The sequence below is a fragment of the Pectinophora gossypiella genome, chromosome 1 (assembly GCF_024362695.1).
Source record: "Pectinophora gossypiella chromosome 1, ilPecGoss1.1, whole genome shotgun sequence".
NCBI lineage: Eukaryota > Metazoa > Arthropoda > Insecta > Lepidoptera > Gelechiidae > Pectinophora > Pectinophora gossypiella.
The window spans coordinates 17,115,393-17,127,816 of NC_065404.1; the positions used below are offsets into that span (position 1 = coordinate 17,115,393).

The window sequence follows — 12,424 nt, forward strand, 5'->3', positions numbered from 1 at the left end:
GCAGGTGTTTCGTGTGTTGAAGTCCATGGAGACGGTGTTCATGTACAGAGCGAATATTCTGCGGTTCATCTCCTATTGCCTGCTGGTCCTGTTATTATGCTACTTCATCGCCAGTTACAACCAGCTATTCTTCTGCTACTGGTAGGTGATTTTTTATCGTGTGGGTTGTGATTGTGAGGTGAATTACCAAACCTGATCAACCCTGAGCCGCCAAAGGCCCCTGACATGACTGATGTAACAACTACGTACTTACTTAAATCTTAATTTCTACGTACTTACATTTTTAATTATTTAGTTAGTAATATCGAAGAATAAAATTTTTGATTTCTTTCAAAAAATATTTTGTTTTAATTAACCTCCCTATCACAAACAAGTTTTTATCGTTTTCAGCCTATCCTAACTTTACATTTTTTTATTAACCAGACGAGATCTGGAAAATTGCTGGATCTTACGGGATTGATATTTCCAATCCCGCGGGATCTCGAGTCGGGATTTTTTTTTGACGTGACTTATTGTAGATTTGCCGCAGATAGCATTAACTACTGGGCCGGACAAATGGGGAGCGCTGAAGGCTCTCACCCGGTACAACGTTCAAGACAATAGGCCTGAGGGTGCCCAGTTGGGCGCGAACCTCGGTTTAGGGCGTCGTCTGAGAGGAAGAATATTTGAAAGGATTAATCGACCCTAGTGGGTCGATAGCGATAAGCGCTGAATGAGGGAAATCGTCGACCACGCCGGCGGGGTTGGTATCGGGGTTCTGAAGTGTTTGGTGTCGCAAGCTGATTGGCCGCCTCTATGCCTAGAGTAATCAAGTCGGGATTGCATTTCCTAATTAGTGTGGATATCATGGTAATACATTGTTTTAAGTTTACGCGGTTATTATCATAATTAAACAGTTATGGATCTACCTACTCCACTCCAATCTCATCAGTCATCCCGTGATCATGGCACTTGCAACAGTGTAGAATAATCGGGAGTCTCATATCTCCATTTAAACGCGGTAAGAACCCATTATTATGTGCTTTAATTATCATGGTAAATGTTTGTCGCGGTTGCAGGTATAGACTGTGCAAGATAGAGAGTATAGCGCAGTCTCCGTTCTGGGCAAAGGGCCGCAAAGGGGACGGGTCAGTCCGCGTGCGGGTGATGTACAACATCTACTGGTCCATCTGCGCATTGACCTTCACAAGTAAGCTTTCAATACGTACAAGATGTTAGTGACGTACGAAATACTGAGGGGGATCATTCAGCTCATGATTCCGAGTTAATATCAAGTGGAATTTCCTGTCATAATATTCATGAATTTTGTTTTTTTAAATTATTTTCAGTTCCATACTTTTGCGATGGTAAATTTCACTTGATATTAGCTCAGAATAATGAGGTGAATCATCGTCCCGAGTATTTGTTACGATGTCCCTTACACCCTGTACAAGTACATACAAGTCTCGACGTTTGCCTTCTCTTTGATTTGTTCCATAGCTCTTGGTCTTCCCTTTCCTCTCTCTTCTTCTATCTTCTCTTCTAAGATGTTTTTAATAAATCGTCGTCTCTTACTATGACCAATCGTCTTGCCTCTTTTGTCCTCAATACCTCTCAATTATTGTCTCCCTTTCCTTACTCTGACTAGCCCTACTTCATTAGTAACCCTTTTTGTCAAACTTATTCTTTCTAGCCTCTGCCAACACCAGAAAAGGCATCGAGTCTCTCTCAGTGTTTATATTATAAAGGATACTTACTTCTACATATTGTATAAGAAGACCAGTATGCTCAAAACTGACAGCTAACATTTCAAGGTTAGCCCATCTGACGTCATCCGTTATATCTAATCAAATAAATTACCCACGACCATTGTTTTTACATTTACTTTGCAAATAAATTTTGAACATTTAGTAAAGGAGTTACTTACAGTTTTAATGATTTTTATATATGTTACGAGTAAAAGTAATTAAATACATTAGTCAGTAATTCACTTAATTTTCAATACTTAATAAAATTTACTTCCTTGGAATGTTGGAGATATCAATATAATGGTAACACATACGTCATCAATGGGCTAGCAATGGCGGCTTGTCATAGGATTGAGCATACCAGGGCGGTTAAAATGGCCACATCGAAGCAATTCATCTAAGAACGCAATATTGCTATTTGACATTTGTTTGCATTGCGCACTTACTTTTATTGCTTCGATGCGGCCTTTGTAACACCTCGGATCTTCTTATACCATGCTTACTTCAGAGAAAAACTGGAAAAAATAAAGAATATTGTCTGTTTCTCATAGTGCACAAGAATGCGGAGGCTATTAGTACGAACTACGCACAGAAGACCGTGTTTATGTTAATTTTGGAAATATGTGTGGTTCTGAATGTGGTCATACAGGCTGCCTACTCTGCCACTATAATGGTCAACGAACATATGAGGTGAGCAAGCTCATTGGTGCAAGTCTGGTCACCTGATTATCCGAAATTAACATGATCCGTGCTTTGGAAGGCACGTTAAGCCGTTGATCCCGGTTACTACTTACTGATGTAAGTATGTAGTCGTTACATGAGTCATGTCAGGGGCCTTTGGCGGCTCAGACGACTACGTACGTACGTCAAAATCAACTGGTTTACTCTGGCCGCAAATTACCTTCATCGGCTTAGATTGCGGCCACATAAAACTCATAGGTACCCGGTTGTGATAAACAACATTTTTATAGTATTTTTTCTACTCCTCTACTTTAATCTGGCATTTAAATAACCAAAAAGTCTAATATAAGTACATACATAATTAAACTCTTTGAAAAAGTGTACGCTCTATGGCCTATAAAAGCATTGTTTACAAAGTGTAACTGTACTATAATGTCGCCAAAAAAGCATTGTTGTTGTTTTTTTTTTTGACCTGGAAACTGGCACCTTTACTTTGTTTGGTGCCATAGATATACTATAAAAAAAAGTATACATTTGCCGCCATTTTCCCGCGCGTTGGAAAATAAATTGGAAAATTTTGCATAAAATACTATTATGCAACAGTTGTATAAGAAGGGTCAAAAAATGCGAGTGGCGTGAGTTGCGATGTGAGCCTTGGCGAACATCGCAATAAGAGACGCCACGAGCATTTTTTGACCTAGTTATACAACGTTGCATACAATACTTTTTCTACGACGACGTAATTTTAAACGAAACACAAAAAATTTCCAATTTATTTTCCAACGCGCGGGAAAATGGCGGCAAATGTATACTTTTTTTATAGTATATCTATGGCACCAAACAAAGTAAAGGTGCCAGTTTTCAGGTCAAAAAAAAAAACAACAACAATGCTTTTTTGGCGACATTATAGTACAGTTACACTTTGTAAACAATGCTTTTATAGGCCATAGAGCGTACACTTTTTCAAAGAGTTTAATTATGTATGTACTTATATTAGACTTTTTGGTTATTTAAATGCCAGATTAAAGTAGAGGAGTAGAAAAAAACATTTAAATACTTAGGTAAATTTCGGTGGCCGTAAACTAATTTTAAGGAGCTGAGGGGATGCCACTATGAGGTTTCGCACCACCTAAATATTTCGCTAGGGCCGCGACGTGGTGTTGATTTTTTTTATTTATTTCGACAGAGACGCGTACAAGACTTGTATAGACACAGTGGAACGGTTCTTCATCAACAACGACGTGGACCCAGTGTTGCGTTATCGGTTCATCAAATACCTGGAGCTCTGTTGGTACACTGACAAGGTTGGACAATAGACGATTTTCCTCTGTCAATTACTTATATGCCTCCATTATTAGAGGCCTCCGTGGTCCGGAGGTCCCGGTTTCGAATCCCCGTGGGGACATATCACAAAAACGGCTTTGTGATCCCTAGTTTGGTTAGGACATTGTAGGTTGTTGTAGGTTGTAGGATGCACGTCTCTGGTGCGCAGGGTGCGGGGCAGCGGCAACCCCGCCCTCTCGATGATAGGTGCGCGACTCGACTGCCCGTATCTGCGTAGATGCAGTGACTTGCATGTCACAGCATCTAATATTAGATAAGGCTACTAACATCTAGAATAAGTTTACTAACACATATGAGACATGTTTCGTGAATTAAATAAATTATTATTAATTACCCGATTGTCCGTAAGTAACAAGCACGCACGCACGCACCCCCCCCCCCCCCCTTCCCCTCCCCACACACACACACACACACGCACGCACGCACGCATGCACGCACGCACGCACGCACGCAATGTGTGTGTGTGTGTGTATTACGGGTTCTCTCTCTGTGATACCTGCGTCTGATATATTTGAAATACCTTCCTATTTATAGAATAGAATAGAATAGAATAGAATAGAAAAAGTTTATTATAAAAGGACGCCACACACAAAAAAAAAGTCAACAACATCATATCAAATACATATTATCATATTTCAGGCATACGCAATAACCCACCAGAAGAAGACGATTCTATACGATCTGCCGGTGCACGTGAGCCAAGAGTTGCTCAACATGCAGTTTGGGAAGTTCATCGCTTGTGTGCCATTCCTAAAGGTTTGCTCCAATGGTGTTTATTCATAAAACCTTCAGAGGGGTAAAGTCAAATAAAACTGATGGTGTACCTAACTTTTAATGTACTAATTTATTTAACACTTATTTCACTATCTACCACATCATCATCAGCCCATTAACGTCCCCACTGCTGGGGCACGGGCCTTCCCTATGGATGGATAGGGGGATCGGGCCTTAAACCACCACGCGGGCCCAGTGCGGATTGATGGTTATTAACGACTGCTAATGCAGCCGGGACCTATGGCTTAACGTGCTTTCCGAAGCACGGAGGAGCTCGAGATGATTTTTTTTTGTGGTCACCCATCCTATGACCGGCCTTTGCGAAAGTTGCTTAATTTCAACAATCGCAGACCGAGCGCGTTTATCGCTGCGTTACTGAGTTCCTCCACACATCACACTATCTACCACACATTACACAATTTACACAATTAGTTATAACCTCGTAGCACAGCTTGAGTGAATCGACTGAACTGCGTTCCAGTCGCGATGGCTGTTTTATAGCTCAATCAGTGGTGCCCTCTCTAAGCATTCATAAATTATTCATAAGATATCCAACAGCAGTTTTACAGGTAAAGTTTAAGTAAGTATCTAAATTACATAATGTGTTTTAGCCAATAACAGGATATCATAGATTGCGTTAACTATACTTCCGTTATTACTTATTTAGGTTATTACCTTTTTATGATATAAGTGTACTTTCAAAAACTTATTTCTTTTTAGCCGTTTGCAAGTGACCCTTCTTAGCTGTTACGTCTTTTTCTAGAATCTCAATTACGCGATGCTGAAAGAGATATCGTCGCGTGCGCACCTGTTCTACGCGTCACCCAACGAGATCCTCCTCAACACCGGAGACATCGGTCACGAGATACACATCATCAAACAAGGCTTCTGTGAGGTACTGTTCAGACAAAAGGGGGGTTAAAAAGGCCACATTGAAACACTTTATCTAAAAAAGCAATATTGCTATTTGACATTTTGTTGACATGGGCGCTGATTCCTCTAGACACCATCTAATTTTAAGTAATACCTGTCATTTTCTTATCCGCCGAAAAGAAAAGGGACAGGTAATCGACAGGCATAACATTTATGGAACACACGTCAATTTTAGGCAGGAATTTTAACCCTCCCAAATTTATAAATGGGCTAATAAGCTGACAGAATTAAGTTGACAGCACACGTCAAACGGGTTGCACACCAGCGAGATGCCTATTTTATTCGCCCGGATTATTCATTAATTTTAAAATTAACAGTTCGTCCCTTTTCTTTTCGGCGGATAAGAAATATATCATGCCAGTAAGTACTTTAGTATTAAGAAGAAGACAAAAACGAGTCCTTTTGTCCTGACTTATTGTAGATTTGCCACAAATGGGGAGCGCTGAGGACTCTCATCCGGAACAAAGTTTAAGACAACAGGCCTGAGGGTGCCCAGTAGGGCGTCGACTATAAGTATTATGTATAAGACTATTCACTTTGTTTAGGTTATTGATCCAATAACGAAGCGAGTGGTGAAGCTGATAACCACTAAAAGCCATTTCGGAGACCTCGAGTGTCTGTTGCGTGAGTACCTATACCTTTAAATAGTATAACTAGCAACGAAAAGCATTGCTTCCACTTGATCGGCTTCTGTGGTCCAGTTGTTGAGCGTTGGACTCATGATCCGGAGTGGGGATATATCACAAAAATCAATTTGTGATCTTAAGGGTGGTATTAATAAACTAATCCCAGCTTCGAGACTGCCCTCAAGATCAATGTGACAGTTCTCATATAAAAACAGAGACTTGAGAATGATCTTGAGCGCAGTCTCGGCTGAGATTCGTTTATTAATACCACCCTTAGTTTGGATAGGACAATACAGGGTGATTATCTAATGGTCCGAAAGTAAGTTGAAGCCGTTGGTCTCAGTTGCTACTTCGCCGTTACAGCTTTTAGCGGCTCACTAATAAATAACCCTGACATCAGGGTTGGTGATGTCGGTAACATAAGCTTACGACTTTATCCCCCGAGTTGAGATAGTCAGAGGTACATCCATCGCAAGATGAACTAAGTATCCACACATCATCGAGTTTTCTGTTACCAACGTGATAGGTGGTGAGTTTACGCCATCTATAATGGTCGAGTCAACTGTATTGGTGAATTGGGTGGTTTCCTAGGTCAAAGATAAATTATGAAATTCTGATTACTAAATAAAGACAGATCTAAAACTGTCAAGAAACGTTTTCTTTTTTCTATTTAATCTATTTATGATTTTTTTGTTTTTTTTTTTGTTGGCGTGACGATTTGGACACTTGCCGGAGGGACTGGCCGGAGTCCGCACAGGACCACGAAAAATGGGAAGAGGAAGGGGACGCCTTTGTCTAGCAGTGGGATCTTGTAGGCTAGATTAGATTAGATGGATTTTCATAAAGAAAAATGTAATAATAAGTCCGACATTTTGTCACGTTTTTCTATGACGTCACAGGTTGCTTTTTCGTACTGCCATTTATTTATTTATTTATTTATTTATTTATTTAGTGTTTCGTGTAATTTCGTGTTTTGACGTTGAAAAGTAACTGATTTGACTAGTTGGAAACTAGCCTATTAGAATTATAATGATGGATTATTTTGATCCAGGTATCCCTGCCTACTACACGGTGAAGACTGTGACCCATGTTCAAGTGTTCTCGGTGTCGAGGAAGACGCTGAATAAGGCGTTGCAACTGCCGCACATCAGGAAAGTCGTACGTTACGCCAGGACGTTACCGGTGAGACGGATTTCTTTCCACCTACTTTGCATTCTTCTCCGGCTACCCGTTGGCTCTCATCATAGAGTAAGGAACTACTTACTTACTACTTACTTACTTACTACTTACTTACTACTTACTTACTACTTACTTACTACTTACTTACTACTTACTTACTACTTACTTACTACTTACTTACGACTTACTTACTACTTACTTACTACTTACTTACTACTTACTTACTTACTACTTACTTACTACTTACTTACTACTTACTTACTACTTACTTACTACTTACTTACTACTTACTTACTTACTACTTACTTACTACTTACTTACTACTTACTTACTACTTACTTACTTACTACTTACTTACTACTTACTTACTACTTACTTACTACTTACTTACTATTTACTTACTATTTACTTACTACCTACTTACTACTTACTTACTTGCTACTTACTTACTACACTTACTTACTACTTACTTAGGCAAGAGGGAAACCACTGCTCTATTTTTCCCTAAAAAGTAGCATGGAGAATGTTCCACCGACAAGACGTGGCTCTTAAATTAGTGATGACTACATCATCATCATCAGCCGTACGACGCCCACTGCTGGGCATAGGCCTCCCCCCAAGGATCTCCACGACGATCGGTCCTGCGCTGCCCGCATCCAGCGGCTTCCCGCGACCTTCACCAGATCGTCGGTCCACCTTGTAGCGGGCCTACACACTGAGCGTCGTCCGACACGTGGTCGCCGTTCTAGAACCTTTCCGCCCCAGCGGCCATCGGTTCTCCTCGCTATGTGTCCTGCCCACTGCCACTTCAGCTTTGCAATTCTCCGAGCTATGTCGGTGACTTTAGTGACTACATAACATAGTCAAAATGGCCATAAGCTGTCACTGAGCAAGGGAGCGCGCACGCTTTCATTACTACTCCTATTTCTACTTGGGTTGATGAGGTTGGTATTCACCTCACAACCTACATGATAAGAAGAAGGTTACTACTCCTGTAACTTTTTTTCTTTTTAGTAGTGCAAAATGAAGCAGGTCTATACCCAGCAGTGGGATGATGCGGGCTAATTGATGATGATAACTTTTAAACCTCTCTCCGGAAAATTTAAAACTTCACCTAGCAATTTATTATTAAAAAAAATACTCATCATCTTCCTAGCATTATTTCGTTTTTCACAGGGTCCGTTTACCTAACCGGAAGATTTGACAGGTCCGGTTTTTTACATAAGCCTCCCAGCCCGCGAAGGGAAAACCAGCCCAATTCAGGCTAGGTTAGGTTAAAAAAACCAAGCTTTATAAATGCTTTTTGACGTTATTTTATTTGATTCATGCAACGTTGTTTACGTTTTGTGTGTTATGCGCAGGAGTACGAGATGCTGCTGCAGCATCACGATCAGTTCCTGTCGTACACCACCCCCCCTAACCCCCCCAACCGGTCTTACTTCCCCTTACCTCGAAAGCACGAGTCCGATTCTGCTTTTCTACAACCATTCAGTCGCCTTGGCTTCTTGGCTATCCTTAGGTAAGGTATCCTACTATTTTTCTCTTTATACGCGGGCATAGAATAAGGAATAATATCATGTATATAACGGCAACTTAGGTTTAACTTATCCCCCCCCCCCCTCGGTCTTACTTTAGTCTTAAATCGCACGGGCGTCATGCATCAGACGTCACACACACAGGTGCGTGTGTACGATAACGTCAATTTGTAGTGTCTGTGTAAATCGAGGAGTTTTGTACGAAGTGTCACATACGTTTTACGAAACATCAAAACGAAACTTTTCTTTTGAGTTAGTATGGAAATACTGTACTGTGACGTCATCATTAAAAGCAGTCAAACATCGTACTCATTTATTTATTTATTTATTTATAAAAAAAGGTACACCAACAGCTTATATAATAAAACATTAAATAAAATAAAAGTTACATCAGGAATTAGACTGTTACATAAGCCAATTATAGGTGCACACAACATTTGCACTGTAAGACAACGTAATCGTTTAGTAGATAACTAAATAATAAAATTTAAAAAACAGATAATTAAAAAAATACATAAAAAAGTAAAATATATATTATGCTGGAGGACATAAATATTTATAAATTTTATCCTTATACTGCCTGAGAGAATTGAAAAATAGATCTAGATCAGGCATTGCGGCACTTAGATCATTATGAGTCACGCAGATGCGACTCTACGCTGTATGACTACCGACATTGGTTCTGTTAGCAAGGGGACAAAATGTTTTGCTGATGGGCTTTCTAGGTAATGTTCTGGGCACTGACAATCTAAGACGAGAGAGAAGTGGTTCACATCTAATAACTCCATTCACAGACCTATGAAGAAAAACTACATCATGCACTTTACGGCGATTGTACAATGATGTCATTCCGAAGAATGTTACTTAATTCGTAAATAAAATTCGAAAATAAATCGAAAAGTAAAATGAGATTATTTTTTGATCATCTTAGACTGGCTTCTATTTCTTGATTAGCATTTTATATTTTATCTTTGACCCGCAATACCCATCTGTTGGGTTAGGTTAGGTTAGGTTTTAAAGGTTATAAACCGCCATCGAGAGGTGCATATTCTGGACTTAATAAAATTAAACACAGAGTTTAGAATTGCATGAATTAAATTAGAATTAAAGAGTACTGACTAACAATATTTTATGATTCTTCTGGGACCCCGCTATTGGATACGGAGACCCTTTCAGTTCACAACGACGTAAGATAGGTTAGGTTAGGTTAGCAACGGGGATAATGTCTGCGAAGGAAGTGGCGGAGAGGGAACGGGAAGACTCTGTCGACTCGCTCCCGATTCGCCGCAGGCGACCGAGAAGGGAGCGACGGGCGCACTTGGTCGCAATCGACCGAGCGCCGCCTTGACGGGGACCTGTGGTCGGGGGACCGCGGTCCACAACATAGGTTCCGTGCTGTGGGGCTCCCCAGTGTTCCGGGCAGCCCTCGGCGGAGGGGGAGCCCGCAAGGGCATCCGCCGGCGGGGACGCGGTTGTGTGCAATTGCGTTCCCGTGTCCCCGCCACACGGCGGCAAGGAGGAACACCGTTGGGTTTTAGTGGGTATACCGGGTGGCGACACCCGGGGAGTCCCATATAAACACGTCGCCCCCCCGGGCGGCGTGGTATGCGTTACGCATTTCCCAACGAAAATAAAAGATTAGCAACGGGGTATAGTCGTGAGCTTATATAATGTTACGTTATATTAATTATAATCTTTCAGGTATGTGTATCCGCGGTTCACGATCCGGCCGGACAGCCTGTACTTGCGCCGCTACGAGCTGTTCCGCTGCGCATGCGCTTTCCTCTCCGCTATAAGCTTCCCCATATACCAGATCTTGTTAATTGAGTTTCCCCTCATATATTACATAGGCTGGATACTTGATATAACAGCTTATTTTGACATGTAAGTCAATTATAGTATAGTAGTTAGTTGGTTCGATCATATATAGACGATGTAGCGTAGTTTATATACATTCCCGTTTTATAGTTCATAATTTCACCATTGTTTACGAATAAACTTTCGCTCTTTGATTGTACCTATCTCTGACTACTCCAATTGGGTTATTGTCGTGAGCTTTTATGTTTATGTCATGCTTTTTTAAGTGAATTCGAAATTCAAATTCAAAATTCAAAAATATCTTTATTCAGCAGGTAACATAGTTACACTTTGAATCGTCGATTTTTACATAACGAACGTCTCATCCGCCTAAAACTACGGAATTGCTTGAATGTCGCCTTTTTAACTGTCCTGTGCTTTCTGATCAGTGTACAGCGGATGCTGGTGGGGTATTTCGATGACAATGGTATCCTGGTGTACCACCCAGTAAGCACCACTGCGAACTACCTCAAGGGAGCCTTCCGCCTGGACTTGCTGGCCTGCCTGCCGCTTGAGGAACTTGACAGCATGAGATACCATACCCACTGTTAGTACTTAATTGTTTTTATACGTAACCATAGAATGAGGAATAATACTACGTACGTAACTAGCTTTTGCACGTGGCGTTTCTCGCGTTAAATTCGGGGTAACACGGTTCTCTTTTCCTTATGTATCAATTTCTAGCTTTCTACATTGTTTAAAGAAAGAAAGAAAGAAACGTTTATTATAAAGGGACACCACAGTAACAAATATAAAACAAATAACAAATATATAATATAAAACACGGAGTAACACATAACTTACAATCAAACCACATAATAAAAACAACATACACGAGAAATACAAATAATTGAGTGTATGAACTGGTCAACGATGGTGGTGGTGTCCTTTATAAAAGGGCCACACTCAGCATTAGCCGCGGCGCGAGCCACGTCACTGGTATTCTGTAGACCCTGCTAAGTGAGGCATGGAAGCCGTGTCTCCCGTGTTTGAGGTTAACGCGGTTATTATCATAATTAAAACACATAATACCGGGTTCTTACCGCGTTATTATCAGGGGTTAACGCGACAAGAACCCGGGTATTAGGTATGTGTTCTAGCTTCCTACCAAGAAAACTGGGAAAAGTCCCATTGAAGGGGTTGGAGGCAGATTTCCAAAAATAATGATTCACGATATTTTGTTAGTCACAAATAGTCTGCATACCAATTTTTAGCTTTCTACCTTGTTAATTGCGGAATGTAAGTCCTTTGTTTGGTAAGGAAATTGCTTGCCTTCCGAAGCACGAAATCATTTTACTTTTCGGACAATCAGGTGATTCAAGCCTGCAATGTCCTTACCAAACAAAGGACAGTCTCACAAAGTGATTTCGACAATGTTCTTATCGGGAATCGAACCCGGATCTCCAGATCGTGAGCCCAACGCAACGCAACCACGGGGGCTGTTATGTTATGTATTTGAGTAGCATAAATTATAATGCGGTTTTCTCATTTTTTTTTGTTTTTTTTTTCCTACAGATTCGTCATACTTGGGCGGTCGGATGGAGCACGGGATGCAGTATATGATGATGAACCGAGTGATTCAGTTGTACCGGCTACCTTACACCATGGATCGACTCAAGAACTATATCAAACGCCGCGACTTTGTCTTCATGTGAGTGATCTGTTTAAGTACATAGTTCAGTGATTTTGTTAACGTGGCCGCTTACTATGGGTCTCGTGAGGAGGCTCGGTGTCGCTCAGCGGGCAATGGAGAGAGCTATGCTCGGTA

At 40.9% G+C, this 12,424-nt stretch overlaps 1 long non-coding RNA gene across 1 annotated transcript in view; it reads left to right on the plus strand.

Annotated features, from left to right (window-relative positions):
* LOC126371195 (uncharacterized) overlaps positions 1-3,462 on the plus strand; it is a 187,759-nt gene extending 184,297 nt beyond the window's left edge. The window contains exon 2 of the long non-coding RNA XR_007566982.1: positions 3,274-3,462. This is a non-coding gene — a long non-coding RNA (uncharacterized LOC126371195). The remainder of the gene's footprint in view (positions 1-3,273) is intronic.
* The last annotated feature ends 8,962 nt before the right edge of the window (positions 3,463-12,424 follow it).